Source organism: Phyllopteryx taeniolatus, chromosome 10, assembly GCF_024500385.1.
Source record: "Phyllopteryx taeniolatus isolate TA_2022b chromosome 10, UOR_Ptae_1.2, whole genome shotgun sequence".
Classification (NCBI taxonomy): Eukaryota; Metazoa; Chordata; class Actinopteri; order Syngnathiformes; family Syngnathidae; genus Phyllopteryx; species Phyllopteryx taeniolatus.
In genome coordinates this window covers 27,349,457-27,372,410 of record NC_084511.1, presented here as the reverse complement: position 1 = coordinate 27,372,410, position 22,954 = coordinate 27,349,457, and the positions used below count along the sequence as shown (strand labels likewise).

The 22,954-nt window shown below is 41.3% G+C and overlaps 1 protein-coding gene across 3 annotated transcripts in view; it reads right to left on the bottom strand.

The window, feature by feature from the left end:
• Window positions 1-22,954, bottom strand: part of lingo2 (leucine rich repeat and Ig domain containing 2) — a 289,552-nt gene that overhangs the window by 102,488 nt on the left and 164,110 nt on the right. For all 3 annotated transcript variants that reach the window (XM_061787552.1, XM_061787551.1, XM_061787553.1), the window contains one exon: window positions 10,504-10,551. The gene's annotated coding sequence lies outside the window, so the exon portion shown is untranslated. The remainder of the gene's footprint in view (window positions 1-10,503; window positions 10,552-22,954) is intronic.

Here is a 22,954-nt window from a genome sequence, read left to right as displayed (position 1 = left end):
GTGTCCAATTAGTTCATTTGATCATTGTGTGCATGTGGTGCCCTCATGTAGCGGAGTGCTGAGTGTTGACACACGGTGTCACCCTTGAGGGAATCGGAGTCAAGCCTCACTGACCGGCGAGCTACTCTGCTTTGTCCTCGGTGTCACAGGTGAAGATTTCACAACAAAAAGCCGCACACCGAGGCATTTGCTGTCGACCCGTCGCCACCGCCTCGACCTTTCGGCACACCGACCCTTCGTGACCCCTCTCCCGGCCGCACGAGCCATTAGCAAGCGTAATGCGGAAGAGAAACGATGGCTCCTATCATCGGCCCGCTCAATGTAATGACTGGGCAGGTGTTAATGAGACGGCCAAGGAGAAGTGAATGGAGCGTAATGGGCTGAAAAGCTTACTTTGGAACAAAACTAAATCACGCCCGCCTGTCCTGTACCCACCAGCCGCTTGATGGCGGGGGCGTGACTGAAAGTCGATGGTGACTTTTACGCCACTTCTCATTATAATAGGAAAGGCATCCATTCCTTTCCTGCAGCGCCATTTGGGCCATTGATTTCATTGAACATTTCTTTTGAAATGATTTGGAATATGTTAAAAGAAAGAAACAAACAAAACTAACAAAACAAATCTGACAAAATAACAAAATGCTCTCATCTGGCTCATTTCATTCGCTCGGGCTGCTTGCATTTTTAAATGCACCAAGGCTTAGTTTCATCTTTCTTCAAGTAATGCACTTCCCAAGGCTTTCTCTGATGTGACCCAATTTGGATATGCGCCATAACAGTTTAAACTGTTAAACTGTAAAGTGATAACCATTATGGTACATTAGCTCTATATAAATGTTAAATAGAATGTATACATGATACACTAGCAGTTCATAAATGCTAAGTATGCTGTAGATCTGGAATATTATGTGTATATATGCCAATAAACATGATATACAAATTTGTTACACATTGGGTATACATCCAACAAATATAATTTCAATATGGTACATTGTGTGTACAAAACTAAATAGGATGTAAATATGGTACATTAGCAGTTCCATACAGTATGATGTTGATACCATACTTTTGAGTTGCACATACCGTAATTTCCCGTGTGTCGTGCGCATTCCCCCCCCCACCCGCCCCCCCCCCCCAAAAAGTGTCAAAAGTCAATAGTGCGCATTATACATGAGTACAGGAGAAAATGAAAATGACTTTCACGTTTTATAAATATATGCTGCCATCTAGAGGTTATGAAAAAGCTGTACACTTTCATTCCAATATGCCACCACACCCGAGAGGTTATAAAAAAGTTGTACACTTTCGTTCTAGTATGTCACTTAGTGGTAATGAAAAAGGTGTAGCCTACACGTTCATTCCAATATGACAGGGGTACATATGACTGCATATATGTACAGTTCATATGTTTACATACCCAGGCAGAATTTGTGAAATATTGTTTTTGTTTTTAAATACGACTGATGACTGAACAACAACCACCATTCATTACTTTATGGTTATGTTTTGTTTAATGATAATGCTTTTCTGAAATGCTTGACAGTTTAATTTGAAACCCATTAAAATAAAATTACATGCGTTTCGCCTGGTCCTAAAAGTAGGGCTGTGAATTTCAAAATGAGAGCAAGTAAATAAACAGAAAGTATTATGTGTTCAAATAAAGAGCTTAACTTCAGAATAATTCTTTGAAAAAAACGAACAAAATACAGCTAATACTAATAATGTTTTGATCATATGGGTAGAAAATCATGCATCAAATCATGCTCATGCATCAAAATCATGCATTGTAAAAATGCATTATACATAGGTAGAAGGGTTTTCGAGAATTTTGAGGTCAACTTTGGGGCTTCGCAATATACATGGGTACATCAAATATGATATAAATACATAAATTTGATGTTTATCGAACATTAGATATGATGTCGTGGTATGAGGTGGTTAAGGGTATTTGTAAATATGTGATATATAACAGTTTAATTTGCATTTTTGCAAGTTAAGAAGGTCCTTCATTTATGAGAGCGGAAGCTAGCGCTCCTCTTGGGAGGCCGCTGAGAGAAAAGTTTTATGAGCTTAATACTGAGTGGATTTTTTTTCCCGACTCTCGCCGCTGTTCCTTTCCCCCCATTTATTCAATTCATTTGATTTTTTTGTGTGTGTGTTCCCACAGCACAGTAGCGATGATGCGTCGTTAGGATGATTCATTGGCTTCTGACGTGCTTTCATCTTAATGAAATCATATTCCAAAGGGTGCTCTGACCTCACGGCAGAAAAACAGGAAAAGAAAGACCAAGCCCACATTAGCACATGCTGGACACACACACACACACACACACACACACACACACAGTTCCATGTACGTTCCAACTTCACGACTGCTGGTTGATTGGAGTTTATTGTACCGCAGTGGATTCATTTTTGATTTCCCGTCAATGTTTAAAATGACCACAAAATGGTAGCCTCAAAACAAAATGTAAAAACATGCAAAGTGTGTTACCAGATGGTGAGGTTTCTTGTGTCAGCGGTGCAGGGACGTTCCATGGTCAACGAGCAAACCAAAAACACACTCAACCGAAGCTTTTTCTAGCAAAGGCTGTTGAATGAATCAGGGGTCGCACCGTGTTTAGGAAAGGCGAAAAGGGTTTTTGCTTAGCTTTCCATTACATGTATTTTTTTTTCTTCCACAAGCTGAGCATGAAGGTAAAGTGTTCAACCCTTACAGTGTGAACCTCACGTACTGAATTTACATTTTTATTTCCTGCTTGATACATTTGAAAGCAATGGTAAATATTTTTCAGTGTTACATTTATTCATATTTGTGGAACTTTTTTACTCTTATCTTTATTTTTTTTTTTAGCACCAAGAAAAGACGAGAAAATCCAAACATCACTATTGGTATTATGTTCTTCTTGTTTTGGGGTCAAAGTGTAGAATTTTTGTGCACCAAATAAAAACAAATATTTTGGGGGGTGCTCAAAATACTTCACCTTTTCAGATCAACAATTGTATTTTCAAGCACGCGTTTGTGGCCAATAGAGCATATATATGTTTTTATGCCCAACAAATAACTGTTGTGTTCAATTATATCAATTTTTTCAGACAAATGTTGAACTTTTGTAATCAATAATGAATTTTGATGACAATGTGTAGCATGATCGGGACAGAGTCTAATTTCAAAATAGTGTTCAACTGTTGCACGCAAATGGCAAACTTTGCGGCTTAACATCATTTTGAATCGCAAAAATATTTCTGTATTTGTGTATTTGCGGAACTTTATTGTCAATTGTGTTTGTTACTATTACATGTTCATGCACAAATAGGCAACTTTATTTATTTCTATCAAATAGTAGACTTTTGGGGTCAAAGTTACCACTTGTGTGACAACATGTAGCCTTCTTGGGACAAAGCGGAGCTTTTAAAAACATTTTTTGTTCGGGGCCCAAATGTTTTGCAGTTGACTGTTGCTTATTCACACGCAAACATTGCACTTTTGGGGCCAAATATACAGCATGTTTTGGAAAAATTGCATTATTTTTATGATGAAAATACGTCTTCCTGTCTACCCAGGCCAACAGTCCGCGCTAATGTTGAGCTCTGCCCATCGGCTGCGCTCCAACACGCCGACAGCGATCCATACGAAAGGATCCCGCCCCTGCGGCCGCTCGGGGAAGCTCACTTAAGGACATCGATACGCCGGGAAATGAGACACAGAGCGATGGCTTCTGAGAGCCCAGATATCTGGGAAGCTCTTACGTCTCGTTTAAAAAGCCGCCGATTGTCACCGCAGTCGATCCGATCACGCCGTTCCGGCAAAGAAAGAAACTTAATTCAGTCAGGCAGTGTTTTTGTCGCAATTAAGAGTGATTTTGGGCCATTGGTTAAGAAAAGAAAAAAACATTTAAATTGACAACAGCAGTCAGTACCTTGAAGTTCCTGATGTCGGAATTTTGATGAGTTGTTGCCTTTCAAAGTTGGTTGGTTGGTTGGTTGAATGAATAACATTACATTAACACAAAACGTACCACTCTACAATATTATGAAACCATACAATAATCACATAGTTAAGTAGGATGCAACTCAAACATTTTTTTTAGCTCCAATTCAAGTCATTGTGCTGCTCCTTCGTGTGAGCGCACCTTGGATACCTGGGAGCAGTATAACACAGACAGAGACACACACGCGAAGCAAAGTTTAACAACTAACTCGGTAAGCTGCGGTAAATTTGAGTCATTTTTCACAAACCCTAAAGACTATGTGCCTGTGATTAATGCTGTACGCTCTGTCTACATGTGTTGCGCCACCGTTTGTGGTCAAATATTCGTTGCTTGAAGTAGAAGAGATATACTGTACATATAAACGCTCTTGATATTATTATTATTATTAGTAGTAGTAGTAGTAGTTTTGAGGCAGTGTTGGAGGTGTGTCTGTGGGAATGTTTGTCCGTTTGTGTTTTTAAGGCCAAACAAAATGTTTAGAACCTAACGTGGCCTTTTGGTGGCCAAAAATGTCATGTTTTAACTGTAAAATATTGCAACTACCTCTTTGCTTTCCAATTACATGACTTTTGTGACAATTTCTAGTATTTTTGGAGCACAATACGGTTTTATGGTGAACTTTTGCATTTTGTACAAAAGCTATGGCACTTTTTGTTGCTGAAAAGACTTCTAGCATTGTTCGAAGACGAAAAGATTTGAGAATTGTTTTTTGCGGGGATTTTTGAGGAAAAAGCGTTATAATAGCAAAATATGCATTTCAGTGGCAGTTTCCCACTTTCCTCGTCAAAGGATGAACCGTTTTGCCTTTTCTTGGTCATTTTGCTACATCTTTATTATAAGTCAACATACAAGCAATACATCAGGTTTCAGGGTGAATTGCAGTTTGCCCATCACGAGACAACCACTGCTCCCCCGAAGCAATAGCACCCTCCGCCGTCGTCGGAACTATTGGAATTATTCCTTCTGATCATTTCCCTGCCTCTCTTGCATGTCAGTCAATTGTCAGACATTCCAATCCAAGCTGTCCAACTCTGCTGAGTTCCGTGGCGGGAATACGTGTTGAGCGACAAGAGCGAGCTCATGGGGAAACGATGAAAAGAAGAAAGAGAATGTCGCAGATTACTAATGGCCACACCGCCCGTTGCCTTTTTGTGAGCAAATGGTGCTTTCAGAGCAAAATATGACATTTGCGTGGTAAACGATTACTTTCTTGGCCAGATACAGCCATGAAAAACTTTTGTTTTTGGCATATTCCCCACTTTGTTTAACATCATCAAACGAATGTAATATAATGCAGTTTTTAAATGGTGATTTTTATTTATTAAAGGGGGGGGGGGAAAAAAAACGATTCAAAGCTACCTGGCCTATGTGAGAAAGTATTGGCCCCCTAAGCCTAATTGGTTGAGCCGCCCTCACAATCAACAACTGAATTCAAGCGTTTTCTACAAGTGGCAATGAGTCTGTCACATCTCTGTGGAGATATTTTGAGCCACTCTTCCTCGCAGAACTGTTTCAATTCAGCAACACTGGCGGGTTTTCAAGCATGAAAGTCTTTTTTCAAATCACGCCACAGCAATTCAATCAGATTCCAGTCTGGAATTTCTTTTGAAGCCATTCAGAAGTTGACTTGCGGGTGTGTTTTGGATTGCTGCAGAACCTTGAGGTCACAAAACTGATGGCTGAACATTCTCCTTCAGGATTTTCAAGTAGAGAGCAGAATTCATGGTTGCATGAATCCGTCCGGATCCTGAAGGATCAAAGCAGCCCCAGACCATCACAATCCCAGCATCATGTTTGACTGTTGGTATGATGTTCTTTGTCTGAAAAGCTGTGTTTGAGAAGGGGGCAAATCATCGCACTCTATTTCATGTTTGGGATGATTCTGCGACAAAATGTGGCATTTTTTTTTTTTTTTGCTGAAAATAGGAATAGTTTTTTTTCTACCACCGCTTTTTGCAAATAAATGTTTCACTTTGTGGCCTAATGTAGCATCTGTGCACCAAATGACATTGTGTTAAGACTTTTTACAAGATTTTGGAGTGAGTTTTTGAAGATTTCTATCCTTTTGTGTTTTTGAGGCAAAAAATTTTATACAGCACAAACTAGTCTTTTTGCGAGCAAAATATGTTGTAACAGTAAAATACTGTATTTCCATGCCAAATTACCACTTTGTGGACCAAATTGATCACTTTTTTTTTGTGGTTTTAGAGAAAACAAATGTGTTTACAGCCTAACATGACTTTTTTTGTGAGCAAAATACATTGCTGTCACGGTAAAACATCGTCTCTGGAAAACTACCGCGTTTCTGGCACAAAATAGAATTTTTGTGGCACTATATAGCAATTTTGGAACAAAGTCGAGCATTGTTGTGCCTTAAAAACAGCTTTTGTGTGGTCAAGCACTGCATTTTGTATACAAACATTTCCATTTTGTACAAAAATAGCATTGTTGGAAGACTTTCCCCCAGATTTTGGAGTGAGCCTGTGGGGATTGTTGCCCTTGTGTGTTTTGGGGGTAAAACAACTTGCATAGCCTCATGAGGTGTATTTCGTTTGCATTTGTGTGGCAAACTCTCCCTTTCTTGAAAAAAAAAAAAAAAGAAATCTGACACTACAAAGCTTCTTTGGGACAAAATCTATCATTTTTCTGCTTCAATGCAACTTTTTGTAACCTTCTATACCTGAAGTAGAATGCCTGCATCGTGACACATTATATTGTTTCCATATCTTTAATCATTGAAATTGTTCTTTTTTTTTTTATATAAATCTTTTATATTCTTTGTATAAGCGGAAGGAGACCAGCAAATTCAAATTTGTATTTGTTCAGTGCCACCCTTGTGTTTTCACTGCTATTTTGAATCTTTATGCGGCTAAATACATCATTTCTTTTGCCAAATTGCGCTATTGGAAGTTTTTCTACAACATTTAAGAATGTTTCTGTTTGGACTTTGTTTCCACTTGTGTTGTTGAGGCAAAACAACGTTTTCAAAGTCTAATGTGACGATACGATCGTCTCTACACCAGCAAAACGCGTGCAGCACTTTATCACGCAACCGGCAACAGCAGTAACTGAGTCATTGGTGAGGGGGAGTCGCTGTTTAAGAGTCGAGAGCGAGAGGTAGGGGGGAAAAAAAGGAGAAGAACACGAGCCGTAATTCCACCGTGTCCGATCAATAAGATCGATCGCTTCTCCCCCCTCGCACGTTCACTCCTAACTTACTGCTGGGAACTCTCGTCAGTGGCTCTCACACCGGCCGGCCATTTAGAGCACTTTGTCGTTGGTGCATTAACGGAGAGACTCGCAGACCGATAAACAAGGTCGACGTGGTCAAAAGTAGAACACGGCGTCCGAATCTTGTCAATGTCGACAATACCGGAAATGGGAAATTGGGTGGGACGTGTCCGTGATAACACGAAGCATGAAAAAGCTTCAAGGACACATGCCCAAAATTGAACAGGAAGTCAGCCATTTTGCTTTGAAGAAGCCTTTTTGGTCGGGATCAGGGACTCCTCCTACTTTTTGTCAATTCTAATGGATGGAAATGAGCAGAGACATGCAAACTCCACACAGGCGGGGCCGGGGATTGAACGCGGGTCCTCAGAACTGTGAGGCTGACGCTCTAACCGGTCGTCCACCGTGCCGCCGCAGCGATCGCACTTCCTCAGAATGTTTTTGTTTTAACCGTAACCCGACCGATGGACTCGACTGCGGCGGCCAACGCTTTTGATCGCTCGTCGAATGATTTTGTCACGAAAACTCTGGGAAGCAACGCAGCAGGAAGACTGAAGAAGCTTTCACCTGAAACTCTTCCCAACTCAGCGTGTTGACGACAGCTCCCCCCTCCTCAAAAGTGAGAGATGTGTTTTTTCCATCACGTTTCTCCATTTGCAAATTTACTGTGGAAATATATCATCGCGCAAGTGACTGCAGGCTGGTATACTGTCAACGAGCGCACACTTTCGGCCCTTCTTCCCCGCGGCCAACGGCTTTTACTAGCGCCTCGTAAACCTCGGGCAGCGTATTCGCCGTTTGTTTGATTGATTCCGTCGACTGTCGCTGATAAAAAAAAAAAAAAAAAAAGTATCAAACACCTCTGGTACATGTTCCAGAAGTAGTCGTGATAATGAACACATGCGTTGGTGAATAACAGCGCTCAATGAGGCCAGTAGGCAGCACCGACCTGCACGTTTCATGTTGTTGGGTGTGTGTGGTGACATGAACAGAACGACTTGAAGAGGCTTCGGGAATTGTGTCCCCGGGTCGCCATTACCGGGCTGGCGTAATCGAACCTTTGTAGCTCCGCGAGAGCGCAGTGCTGCCAAATGAGATTGTTCAGCATTTGTCATACATTTTGAGAGAGAGAGAGAGAGAGAGAGAGAGAGGAAAAATGCACTTTCCTTGACTCAAAGCTAAAATATTACAACCCCAATTCCGATGAAGTTGGGATATTGTGTTAAACATAAATAAAAACAGAATACAATGACTGTTCAACCGATATTTCATTGAATACACTACAAAGACAAGATATTTCCTGTTCAAACTGATTCTTGTTTTGAGCAAATAATCATGAACTTAGAATTTGATGGCTGCAAAAAGCTGGGACAGTTGAGCAATGCTCACCCAACACCTGTTTGGAACAGGCTCATTGGGAACAGGTGGGCGCCGTGATTGCTTCCTTCAATTGCTCAGTCATTCACAAGCAAAGATGGGCCGAGGTTCACCTCTTTGTGAACAAGTGCGTGAGAAAATAGTCCAACACTTTAAGGACAATGTTCCTCAACGTACAAGTGCAAGGAATTGAGGGATTTCGTCATCTACGTCAAAAGGTTCCGAGAATCTGGAGAAATCACCGCATGTAAGCGGCAAGGCCGAAAAGCGACATTGAATGCCCGCGACCTTCGATCCCTCGGGCGGCACTGCATCAAAAACCGACATCGACGTGGAAAGGATATCACCGCGCGGGCTCAGGAACACTTCCGAAAACCAATGTCAGCAAATACAGTTCGGCTGTCAGTTCCGTTTGTAGTGTATTCAATTAAACACAGGTTGAACATGGTTTACAAATCATTGTATTCTGTCTTTATTTATGTTTAACACAACATCCCAACTTCATTGCAATTGGGGTTGGACATGTGATGGATTACTTCCATTTTTTTTAAGTTATGCAGTGTTGATTTTTATTTTTTCTTCAGTACAGAGATGTCTCCGTGCGACACGGTGAGTTCGCCACATTTAAAGGGAACGAGAGGAGCCGCTTTGATTGGCATCCCGCAACTCCGGAGCGCAGTCCGCCGTTCACGAAAAGACAGCCCGACGCTAATTGGTGGCAATCGTTATCGAGACGATGCCGCCATCGCCGTGGCGACGGCGCAGCGTCACATACAGTAACGTCGAGCAGCCAAAAAGTCATACGTTTTTTTACGCCGTCTCGAAATGTGCGCTGACTGATTCGCACGAGATGAATGTGAGAAGAAAGAGAAGAACGGCGTGTTCCGTTGGCCTATTTTGGAGAGCCGCCCACGAAGGCCTCCGCCATCGTACCTGCATCTGCGTTTGAATACGTGAAAGACATTCGTCCGCGTGTGCGTGCGTGTGTTAGCGCTATAGCGCTAAGGTTGGACAAGTGCGTCCAGGTTAAGCGAAGCTTCTGGCGGCTGCTGACGTGCGCCTCAAAAGACAAGTAACAGTCTTCATATGAAAAGAAGAGCAAATAGTAACAAAGCCATGTTGCTCTGCGATAAGATTTTTTTCTGGATTGAAGTCATGGCTATAGTTCAAAAAAAAAAGTGTGGAAAATACTGCAAATTTGGAACCTTTTACTTATTTTGAATGTTTTGAAAAACTATATTTATCAGTTTTTATTAGTTATTTAATTTTGCAAAATGTTTAAGATTTTTCTTTCGACACAACTGAAAAAGAATTGGATTTTGACAAATACTTTTCAAAAAATAAATCGACTACTTTTAAGACAGTTTATAGGTCAAGTCGAGATGTTTCCTGAATATTATGAGCCAAACATTTTCCCCCACACGACTCTTTTCAAAAAATGTGGAAAAATTGTTGTTTTACACTGTCCCTTTTTTCATCTAGAGTTTCAAAAATATTTAGTGAAATTTCATGACATTTTCCATTCATTACAATTTTCACAAAATATAGAATTCATTCACTTGTAATTCATTTAGATTGCATTTCTGTTTTTATGAGCAAGTCAAAACCTTCTTTTTCATGTTTTCTTAAAATATTTCTGATTTAATCTCAGACGTTCGGAAGACATTTGGGGAAATGTACGACACCAACAAGTCCAACGGTAAAAGTTTGGACAGTCACAATTTTGATGGTATAAAAACACCAATGGTCTTTGCTATTGACATCCGCTAGCCAGAGGCTGAGCTGCAATTGTGAGTAACCCTGCCGCTAGAGCACGAGGAAATTAGCTTATGTTCCACCTGGGGAAATACAATACAAATACATGTGTTATCGTGACATAGCAGCATCGCATTTTTGAACTTACTTTAGGGAAGGAGAAGCAGCAAAATGACGACGGCTGCCCAGTACCGCTCTGAAAGGCAAATAAAGACACATCCGTTAGCCACACCTTTGCGTGTCATTCCAAGAGGGACACACAAAAAATGGTCACTCAGTAGCCCCCCTTAGAAAGAAAAAATGGAAAAAATATGACAACTCCCACCCCCCCCCCCCCCCCTCCCCTTGACACCAGTTCTACCCATCAACATGAACCTGGGTGGACAAGTTTATCATAACAGAACAAAAGTGAACAGGAAGTCAGACATTTTGGTTCAAAGCAGCCGTTTCGGATGAATCTCAAGGGATTACTATTACATACTATACAAAATGTGTTCATTTGTTTTGAGGATTCTCAGAGAATTAAACCCCCCCCAAAAAAAAAAAAAAAAAAAAAGAAGAGACGGCCCCCAATACCAGTTTCACCGATCAACAAGAAGCCACTTTGAAGCGACTTCCAGGGATCCGACTTTGGAAAACGTCGCCTGTGGAATACACAGCGAGTGTTCATGAAGTGTGTACTGATAAGCCCTGAAAAAACAACATGCGAATGTTGAACATCAAGTGGAGCGTTTCACTTTCAGTGGAATCGTGCGACTTCAAAAGGAAGCGAGTCCACAGAGAGATTGACAAACGATGTCAAATGGATCCAAACGGGCCATTCATTACGTTGACAAACAAAGCGCATATGTGCATAAAGGCCATTTCCCACACGTAGCGTTCTGATGTTTCTTTTCCCCCACACGGGCGCTGACATAAGCGCCGAGCGGCCTCGCGCCGCCGCTGTCAAGAACTTTGCCAACGACAACTGCGTTGCTTGTGTGAGAGTGTTGACCTTTTTCTCACAATATGATCTTTGTTGTTTGCTGAATTCACAATATTGCATTCGACAGATAACTGACCGCACTGCGCTGACTGTGTGTTACTTCCCAAAATAATATACAGTGAACCCCCGCTGTTTGTGGTTCGCTATTTGTATGTCGGGGAGGAGCTAAGATTAGCCTGGGTTGTTAGGGGAAGGTGCGGAGAGTCTTCGCCGTTTGTGCAGTTCTTTGAAATCAAACAATCTGCAAGCCACTTCTTTTTAAGTGTCATGTTGTGATATGCATTTGAAATTCTATTGAAGGGCTTTAGGATCATAGTTTGTGACCTATTTACCATTTAAACCATTAACACAGGCAATTCTAAATCTTTCTTAATTAGTTAGTAAGGGTGTAACAGTACATACGGTACATTCGTGTTGTGATTGACAGAGAAATACCGGCTTGTCACTGCCTCGCGCTGTAGCCGCCCGTCAAGTCCGTAAACAAAAGCGCTGCAGCTCAGCCTCTGGCATCACAGCGATATGCGTTTACGCAAGTACTTCAAACCACGCCAGTACTCTTCTGTAACCGTACGGTGTGAACACAACTGAACAAACGTTGTTGACCATCAACAGACGAGGACACACGGACACACGGACACACACTCACACAGCTACACAAGCTGCTCCCTCAAGACGAGGTGCTGAGAGCAGCTAAACGAAGCATCTCGCTATACGTTCGTCCACATCCACACACACACCAAAATGATTTTAGATGTACAGCCCCGGTCGGTTGGGATTAGCCAAACATGGCGTGAACGCTGTAAAAAAAATAAAAAAAAGTGTCCAAGGTGTTTTCGGTTGCGTGTCTTGCTTGGTTGGTGATGTTTGAGGCATAATGTGAGTTAATGATGTCACCTGGCATCTCATTAAAAAAGCAGACAGGCTCGCACTTTGTCACATTCTATTATTACCAGCAAAGCCTATGAGGGAAGTGTTCATTTGTGCAGGGTTATTCAGGGGGATCATACACAACAGCTACAAGATTGTTTTAACTTTTAATATAGACAGTAATTAACTTCTTTTTTTTTTAACTTGACATCCAGGGGAAGCTCCAAGTATAACAAATTCAAACACCAGCCCCTAAAGGCCGAACTTACATTCACTTACAACAAGCAAACACTGATAACGCTAGCCAATCTGTGGCCGCAGCAACACTGCAGCTCTGCTTAGCGTTTGGTTTTGGTCCAGCCGTCGCTACAAAGTCTATAAATCTTCGGGTCTGCCAAGTCACGGGCAGAGAAACTCAGTGTGGGTGTGGCATGTAAATCAGCCCTACTGTTGCATCCCAAAATCCAGAATGGCGTGCGCACAGACATTGGAATACAGGCAGCTCACGCTAGATTTACTTGGCTGTTGAATTCCACTCCTGATGTGTGGGCACGCCTACAGACACACAACTATTTGTTTATAAGCGTTTTAGCAAGTCACTTTCATCATATTTGATGTCCCCTTTAAGACTGCAAGTTTTATCATTTGAATACTAGCCTCCTGCAATGGACCACATGGATTGGTGAAGTCGGATACGTGTAAGCATTACAACTATTAGATTACATTACAACTATCGCATATTCTTCAAAACGCCAGTGAAAAGCGGGACTCATCAGAAGTTACATCAGAAACAAAAACATTGGTTGAACTAGTTATTGACGCTAAATCATTGACGCTTATTCATAATAGAAGGAACACGATGTCTGGCTGGAAACCACGGCGACGACGACAGATGACCGCAATGTGGCGATGCATTCGAAGTCGGGCTGCAAAACTTTGATCCCACTGATATCTCTTTGGGCACAGTATCGATACACCGGCATCAGATATTGTGTCGTATCACATTATCTGTCAGAGTAAAGTAATGCAGTGCATCAGTGTTGATGTCGCACAGCGGTGTATCGGATTGTTATGCAACAGGGTAGCGTATCGATACCACTACCATTTCACGTCGCGATCATGACGTAAGATAGCTTTATGTCTCAGGACAAATTATCGATACAGCAGCAAGAGATTATTTGACGCATCATCTCTCAGAGGACAATATTGATACCACTAGCACAAAATCCCATTCTCAAAACATGCAGTATCATCTCTCAAGGTACAGTATCAATAGCAACAGCAACCGCTTTCAGGGTATACTATCGATACACCGGCGTTTGATATTCTTTTTGTGATGTACCTTTACTTCTCGGGTACAGTATTGATACCACCAGTGTCAGAAAAAAACGTGATTATCAACACAACCAGCCAAATAGGTATAAAGATCGGAACATACTGGACAGTACATTATCGCTTGTACTATCGTAAATATACCAGCATATCGCATCAGTACAGTGTCGATGTACCAGCGTTTGATAGCAATATCGCAATGGAGTGTATCGTGAGTGTTAGATTTTATCATATCAATATGATGAGAAAATCGGATTTGATTATTTTGCTACATTATTGTGAATGAAATTGATTATTCATCCCTAACTCAGGTAACTACAGTTTTGGAAGTAGCCATTTCTTCATATTTCTTTTTTTTGGTGTTTTGCCACCACTGCCTACTGATTGCATTCATCATGCAGATTTCTCCAGAGGTCCCCGTAGGGCCTACGGCATAGGCGACTGGCAACCTCAATAATTGATGGTCTCGAAAGGCTGCGTGTGGCTGCACGAAAAGCAAGCGAGCGAGCTAGCGAGCGCCCGCTGCGCCTGGCGGGAACGCTCGTAGCGGCGGCGGTTTCGGAAAGGCCGGCGAGCCTCGCTTGAAAACGACTATTATCTTCGGCGCGCCAAAACATTTAGCGGGCGAGACAATGCGACAGATTGATTCGAATGTCGCAGCCTGGCGGGCGCAAACATCTAACGGGAAGGGTGTGGGGGGGGGGGGGGGGGCACAATGCAGGCGCGTTACGTACTCTTATTTCAATGTCAATTACGGATTGCTTGACTGGGAGCGAGACCAGGCTCAGAAAAGGAACAAAATGAAACATTGTGAACCTCCTGGCAAGAAAAAAAAAAAAAAGAAGCTTTGTATCTTTCACAATAAAACGTCATCTGTCATTTGCCGCCGAGTCATTCAGTATTGATTTGGTAAAATACACATTGTTTCTCGTTTCTCATTTGTTTTGTTTTATTTCTGCGTGGATGGACACCTACGTCTTCCCGTTTTACTTCTGTGATAGTTTTTCATTTTTTTCCATATTTTTGTCATCTTTCTTCTTTAGTCTTTGGTTGATGGACAATTACGGTCTTTTCTCATTTTTTTTCAATTATTATTATTTTTGGGGAAATCAAATTTCTGTGTGCTTGATGAACTTCTGTGATGGACATTTAGCACAGTCATAGCTTGCTCATTTTCTGCCAAACTGGAGAGTGATGACATTTTCTCATTTTACTTCTGTAATGTTAGACTGCTAGAATTGACTCGTTTTTTTTATATTTTATTTTTGTGATGACGGATGGTTACATTTTTGCGTTTTATCTGCAATGGTGGAAAATGACGTAATTTCTTTTTTTTTAGTTTTATCTCTTTGACAATTACGTTTTTGACGTTTACTTCTGTGCAGATGGACCCTTCCATCATTTTCTCATTTTACTTATGTGATGGACAGTTACAACCATTTTCCTCACGAAAGCAAGCGCAACCACGGCTCAGCTCGTCCCTTCTAGCATCTGTACTCCGATGTGTCGTGTCGTGATTGGATTAATAGTCGTTCAATAAAATATCTGGAACAGTCTTGTAAACAGTGTCACATTTCCCACCGGGATCTTTGCGGTGAGCTTTTTTGGGGGGAATGCTTCAAAGAGTCTGTATGTAGGCCAAGCTCAAATAGATTTTTGGCACACAAAGAAAACGTGATTAATGTGATATTATTTGTGGGGGGGGGGGGGGGGGATGTCACGGCAGAGAGGATTGAGATGCTCCTGGGAAGGGAAGATGTGGTAGCAGCCGGCATACAGCCCCTATCGAGGGAACACCGGGGGAAATTTCCAGTTAAGTACAGCCAAGCGGGTGGTCCAAGCATCCCCCCCGGTGAGTCAAAGCCTGAAGAAACCAGTCGATGTAGGTGAGAAGGCTAATGGAATCAAATGTATTCCCTTTTTTTTTTTTTGTTTTTTACAACCTTGCGTTACACAATGTTTAACAATAGCAATATTATAAACGCCCCCCCCCCAAAAAAAAAAAAAAAAAAACGTAATTGTTGGTGGTGTTTATCTTTTTAAAAGGCTGGAGTCAAACCCCAAAGCAACTGGACTAGTGCCAAATGTAACTCCACATTTCCAAAAGGAGTTATGTTGTGCCATTGTCCAACAAATTGGAACAGGTCCTGGGTGTCTTAAAAAGTAATTTGTGTCAAATTACGCCCAAGAAAGAAAGAAAAGAATGACTAATCACTAAAACTCTTCAAAACAGCCCTCTTTTAATCAGCCATATTTTTTCTTTGTAACCTGGTAGACATGTTTGTATTTTAAGATGCCTGAACACAACTCCACAAAACTCCCACACTGTGTAAAGTAGACAGGCAGGTGTCACTAAATTGCGACGCCATCTAATGTGGGTGCAGCACGGCACACGTTTGATGATCATTTCAAAGATTTGTTTTTCTGTAAAAGCAACACTGTGGTTGGGCTCCCTCTCGTGGGTCGCCCGCCACACTGTTGCTTTGGTCAGGGGCGTGAATCTTCAAGGGAGGGGCAGGCGATGAAAAAAAATCAAAAGGAAGTCGTTGGCTTCAAAGGGAGTGGTTGGTTGGCTGGCTGTTTGATGTGAGGACACTCCGTTTGTGGAAAGTGAGATGACTGGTTCTCGTCTCCCCATCTTGTTATTTCCAAACACGTGTTTGATGAGCATTCCTCAACTTTCTCACTCTTTTTTGTCACCTGTCCCAGCTTTTTTGCAGCCATCAAATTCTAAGTTCATGATTATTTGCTAAAAACAATCAAGTTGAACATTCAATATCTTGTCTTTGTATTTTATTCAATTAAATATAGGTTGAGCATGATTTGCAAATCATTGTCTTCTGTTTTTATTTATGTTTAACACAGCGTCCCAACTTCATTGGAATCGGGGTTGTAGAAACATAACCTTGATTCTAAAAATGTGCAAATCACGATAGGTAAGGATGACACACCTGTTTAGTTTGTTGTTTGTAACATGTTGAGAAATGACAAAAAAACGGGTTTAAATCTGATATTACCATTTAGTGAATCCTCTTTTTCACACAAATAACACTAAGTATCATATCCCGTGAGGAATCATTTGCTCAGATTCTCAACTAGCCACACTGTCCGTGTCGTAGCTGGAAGAAAAAAGGAAAAAAAAATGTTGACTTTATGCCTCAGCAGTTCCAGCCACAATTCCATCCTCATTGAGGTGCCAGCAAATGGAGCAAGAAATGAAAGAAATTGCAATATTTGCGTTAAAGCGCCTCTCCGCTGGTCCGTGAATTGGCTTTCGTGTGATAGGAGATCATTCTGCTTATATTTCAACAGAGTTAATGTCTGCGGGGAAATAAAATAAAGAAATAAATACATTTTAAAAAAGCATTTGCATTGAAATGCTAATAATGCGGCGTTTGCAATAATAAGTCTAATCAGAATCACGACACGCTGCCGCCGACACACTGTAAATGATTGCTTTGGCAAATGTCTCTCACTTTAATGAGATTTGTGCAACTTTCGCGTAAATGAAGTGTAAACGTAATGCCCGGAGAAACGCGTACGTTTATCACGGCAAACGTTCACAGAGCCCAATCAGACAATAGTGACATTCAAAGCAACACAATTAATACCACGCTGTAACAGCAATTCAATATCGCAGTGCCTATTTAATTAGTCTTTTGATTTCTCCGGTTTTTCGATGAATCCAGTCCCTTTTGTCACTCATTTCAGAGGCTTAATGCTAACGTTACTAGTATGACACAGCTGTTGTGATAACAGGAATGCGGCAATGAGTCACACAGGATGAAAACGACTTCATTCAGCAAAATAAAATTAAAAAAACGCACACGCTAATGTAAAATAAATGTTGCCGCTACAGAGTTCAAAGGTTCATTGCACAGAAGATGATTGGTCGAGATCTGACCCTGTATTATTCGAGCTTTGCGTTTTTATGGCGAGTCATGTGACTTCACTGCACTTACAAATTTGGTAGCAATCTGACAAAATCTTTAGATCAGTCCGTCTTTGGAGGACATCTGGAAACGTAAAAAAAAGAATGCTATGAACAGACTTGTTGAGACTTTTCTGTGGGTCTACTCATGATAGACGCGCCTACCAAATGTCAGGTGGCTAAGTGAAAGGCACTCTGAGCTGGGGAAGCTGAGTTATAGACATTCAACTCAGCTACCATGCTCCACCCACATTTTGGGGAGTTGACGATCTGTCTGCTACACATGGTCCAAATTTTGGAGCAATTGCACAAAATCTCTTGAACAAGTTCATCATCTTTGAAGGAAACATGGAATTGAAGAAAAAGCTTGGAACCAAAATGGCAGACTTCACGTCTTTTTTCAGGCATGGGTTCTAGAAACTTCTTTGTGGAGCTCCAAATGATAGACATCGCTATTAAATATCATGTTGTTTAGTGGCACTGGCTCAATAAGCTAAACTTTTGTATTTGGAAGAAATTGGACAAAATCTCAAACCCGAAAATTGTCGCTTTGCAGCAAAATGGCGGGGTTTCTTTTCTGGCATGGGTTCTTGAGACATTTTGTGTCTTCATCACGATGGACGTGCCTAACGTGCGAAGCGAAAGAGACTTTTTTTTTTTTTTTTTGGTAGCAATTGGACAATTTCTCGAGGTAAAGAAAATGATCCTAAAACGTTCACTTCCATTCAAAATGGCAGACTTCCTGTATGTTTTCGGGCATGGCTTTTAGTAGACATTGTGGAACTTTGACTTTCCCAAAATTCCAGCGGGCACAACGGAGCCAATTTTTAGGGGTAACACATGAGTGAATTCATGTTTAGGTTAGCCTTAAAATGGATGAACGTTTTACCAAAGTATGCTATCACTTCAACATACTTCCTTGACACGAATTTCTACTTTCCTATGAGCCAGGGCTCTTTCTGAAAGTTTCAGAAAGAGCACAAAAAAACATGAATAGATGTGATTAAATATATTCTCTTGCACTGTTTAACTATAAAATGGCATGATTAGCAACCTATGAACGAACGCAATTAAAGATATTCTTAAAGCATGCCCCCAGGTCATCTTGTCTCACCGCTGATTAGATATTATAGGCTCTTCAAACCTTTGATGAGATAACCCACACACCGAGATTGCATTTTCACAACTCGTAATTGAGCGTCGTCGCAGAAGGTGCGACCGAGACACCCGCAAGTGCAGTGGGGGAGCCCCCGTGACAGATGCGAAGGTCACAGAAGAGGAAATGGAAGGCCCCTCCGTTAGGAAGTTGATGAGGAGGAAGGAGCAGCAACACTTTCCGGTCGCCAGGGGAAAGAGGCGACGAATCGCTGCCAGAAAATTTCATCAGCCCAGTAAACGATGAATCAACGATCAACCATGATCGGGAGCGCGTATGCCGAAGGTTTGGAGGGTTGCTGGTTGCAGGCGCTAGCTTTTGCCACCCTCCTGTAGCCCTTTACGACCGCAAAGGTGATGATCGGACAAACGCAAAATACGAAGAAATCGCCTAAATTGTCATCTTGACACTCGCTCGCCTCAAAGCTGAGTTGAGGCGTGGAGCAACCGCAAATGTGGGCAGGTACGGAAATCTGATCCGGTCGTTTTGAAAACAAATAAAAAATGGATTCTGCTGTAAGGGAACACTTCAAAATGTCGAACTCTGGCGGGTCAGGACCCAAAAGTGCGTTGCGGAGCCATTTTGTGTGGGTCGCGGACAGGTAGCAAAACATTTATAGCTTCATAATTCAGACTGTTAAAACTCTTACAGCTGGTTTGGTCTGCAGCGTTCATTTCATAAAAAGAAGACCAAACTATTGATGATGCACTTTCCTTAAGAGAAGATATTCATTTTTGCGCGTGCAGTTATGTTCATCCTTTTAATAAAGCAGTCAAGTCACTGGTATATTGCACCTGAACTCATTCACTGCCAGCCCTTCCAGTTAAAATGGATCTTTGACTTCTATAGCGATTCCAATTGAATCAACTCATGAACACCTAGAAATGAACACCATTCTATTTCTCAACATCTCTTTCCCGGTCTTGCAGCCTGATCAGGCTAAAGTACAAAAGCAAACAAAGTGAACACGGGGACAATGATGAGCTTTGTTGTAAACATTGAAGTAGAATGAAAACCTGCAACACGAACGTGTTGGCGGTCAAACTGACCTTTGAAATCGATTTGCTACAATTTCAGAAAAATCACCCAAATGCCCATCCATTTGTTGTAACCGCGCGATTTAGTGCTCCGATGGACGCACGGAACGTCAAGCAATAGACGCCAGCGGGACATTCGGGGGTGTGGCCGCGTGATCAAACGTGCCGAGAGAAAACCATCAGCCATTCTTGTTATCGTCTCCTTCCGAACGGGTGTATAATCCGGAGGATGTGGTCGGACAGTCAATAGGGTGCATGCATTATGAGAATGCTGCGCTTTTAAAAGTTACCCCTCGTTGTCTTCCTCCTCCTCCTCGCTGGTTAATGTTGCTGAGCAAGCAAGTTTGATTCATTAATGCTGCCGTCAAAATTCTGGCGGAGACGACTTGACTGCCCTCACAAATGACTTTTCTTCGTAAAGGAGACGCTCTGTTCTATTAGGCCACAAAGAGCAACGACCAAAGTCAGCAGTCTTATTATTTGACCCCGGACACTTTTCATGCGAGGTCGTGTTTTCACACAGCATCAACCTTTCAACGCCCTAAACTCTATTTCATTGTTTTTAACAGCAGTTTGAATGGCCTAAACCAGGACCCAAGTCATTAGGTCTTTGGCAGAGTTGCAGTGTTGTTGGATGCATAAATGAGTGTCTCTCACGCTGGCACGCGCCACAGTAGAGGGGAGACCAGCGGTTCATTTGCATGGGAAAACCGCCGCACCTGGGAACGCTTTTAAATGATGAAAGAAGCCATAATACATAATACTCCTTAAACGAGGCCTTGAGGTGTCGTTCTTCACACATCAACACAATCTGCAATTTTGTTTTTTTCATAATCAGCAGCAAAAAAAAAACTAAAACCACTTCCGAGTACTTGTAACTCATGAACAAACCACGCTAACAACCCGACAGAGGCAACGGCGGGTCAAATTTCTGCAAGGAAATTTGCGAGCGCAGGAGAGAGTTGGAAGTCCTTAGACGGAGATGTAAAAGTGTCAATGAAAAATCTTCTGGATGTGCCAAGTGTCAACGTCTCCATGAAATATGATATTGTATTAAGAGACTGCTGAAGACAACGTAAACAACCTAGAATTATGCTGACTGTCCAACAACATGATTTGCAGTGATGACTGTAAAATGCCAACAGTCCATTCCAGTGCTCTCAAAAGAACAAAAAAATTTTTGTAACATGTTTTGTAATAAGGAATACAGCACTCTGCAAATATATACTTTATAAAAAAAATGTATTGAGTCATTGTGGCGCCTTCTGTCATGCCTGTCTTGGCCACCAGGGGGGATCTAATACAGTCATGCAGGAAAAGCAAACGAAGAAGAGTTGCACAACTGCTGTCAGTGACTCAGTAAGCTGCAGTAATATTCGTTGTTTTTCGCAGAGGGTAAGGAACATACTGTTAGCACCTGCAAATTACTGTACAAAAAATACTGTAGGAACTATACTTTTTTTGTACATATTTAAAAAGGTAAATTTGATGTTTAAATTAACTAGAGAAGAACCCCACTGATTTTAAAAATACATGTCCAAAGATGCTAAGCTAATATGATCAATAGTCAGTAGTGAGTGTTGCCCATGGAAACATCCTCATCGTCTATTACAATGACTCCCTGCCTCCATGACGATCCATTCGACCTAGCTACAAATGCGTCTACTAATGCGTTTTCTCGGAGTAACAACCGAAATAACAACCTCGTCCTTATAAGACGAGAAAAGTGTCACATTCACACTTTGGTGGCGCGCCAGTGTTATGACTATAATAATAATAAATCATATTTTTGATTTCAATTTTAGGCTACAAATACAAAATGGAATGGGCCACAGGGCTGAATATTTCATTGATTGGGTGAATGTGAACCAGACGTTTGGTAACAAGCATCAGCAAAGCTATGTTAGCGTGTTAGCCGCCACAATCACGAAGGACCACAAGCACGATCCAGCAAATGAGCCATCAGCCATTTTAAATTATATATATTCTACACTTTTAAACCGACTTCAATTCACTTTTTTTCATAGTTAAAAATGCAGCGGGTCACATTGATCCTTGAACATTTTAGCTTTGCCAAAGAAGCTTACTAAATGTTACAAAAAACAGTTTTTTTCCAATTTCTGGGACTTTCCAATTTTCACAAAAAAATATTGAAATCCATTTGAATGTATTTATCCATCCATCCATTTACTTTAGCGCTTCTCCTCACTCGGGTCGCGGGCTGCTGGAGCCTATCCCAGCTATCTTCGGGCGGGAGGCGGGGTGCATGCATCGTGTCACATTGACCCATGAACATTTTGGCTCTACTAAAGAAACTGAATAAGTATTTCCAAAATCCTCCGTAGAACATTGATTTTATTGATGTGATTTTTCAATACAGTGTCTTGAGATTCATTTGTTCTGTGACTATACTAAAACACTCAAATTAACTTTCCCCATTGAAATGAATAGAATGTTGTAATGTTTTTTTAGTATGAAAAATAACATCTATAATATTGTACTTCGTAAAAACCTACAGCAAACTGTCAAACTCGTTTTCGTCGCGGACCACATTGTAGTTACGGTTTCCCTCCGAGAGCCACAATGACTGCGAAACGCTATGATGTTTAATCGCCTCATCATATTATTACATATATGCAACAAATTGATGGATAACTAATTTTGAAATCAGAAGTCAAGGATAATTGTTTAACTATCGTTTAAGTTGGTGTAAAAAGCAGTTGGGTAACAGAAAAAATCCTTGCAATATCTCAACATTATTTATTACATATGACAATTTGAAATTTTGGTACAGATTTTAGCAAGAATCATGGGAGTTGACAAACCTGATTTGCTTTTTGCGGGCCACATAAAATGATGTGGTGGGCCGGATTTGGCCCCCGGGCCTTGAGTTTGACACCTGTGACATACAGTAATTGCCTAGATTTTTAACAATTGTTGCTCGCAAGTCAAAGCAAAAAAAAATCATCCTAACGACGGCAAGTATCTCAAAATACCGTAGAGCCCCACAAGCTTGTGGTTCATCACCCACGGATTCACCGAGCCATGTTTTTAGTTTTAAGTTTTTTTTTTTTTTTCCATTTTCTTTTTTCTTTTTTTTTTTGTGGGGGAACCAAACCCGAAAAGGCTTCGTGGCCGTTTATCCCTGCTTATGAAATATTTTGGGGAGTTAAAAAAAAAAAAAAAAAACATTTTAATAGGCTGTTGCCTATTAAAATGTATTATTATTGTCCGCAGATTTTCGCTATTTGCGGTCCCAATCCCCCGCTCCGCTGTACTCGAAAAATCAGG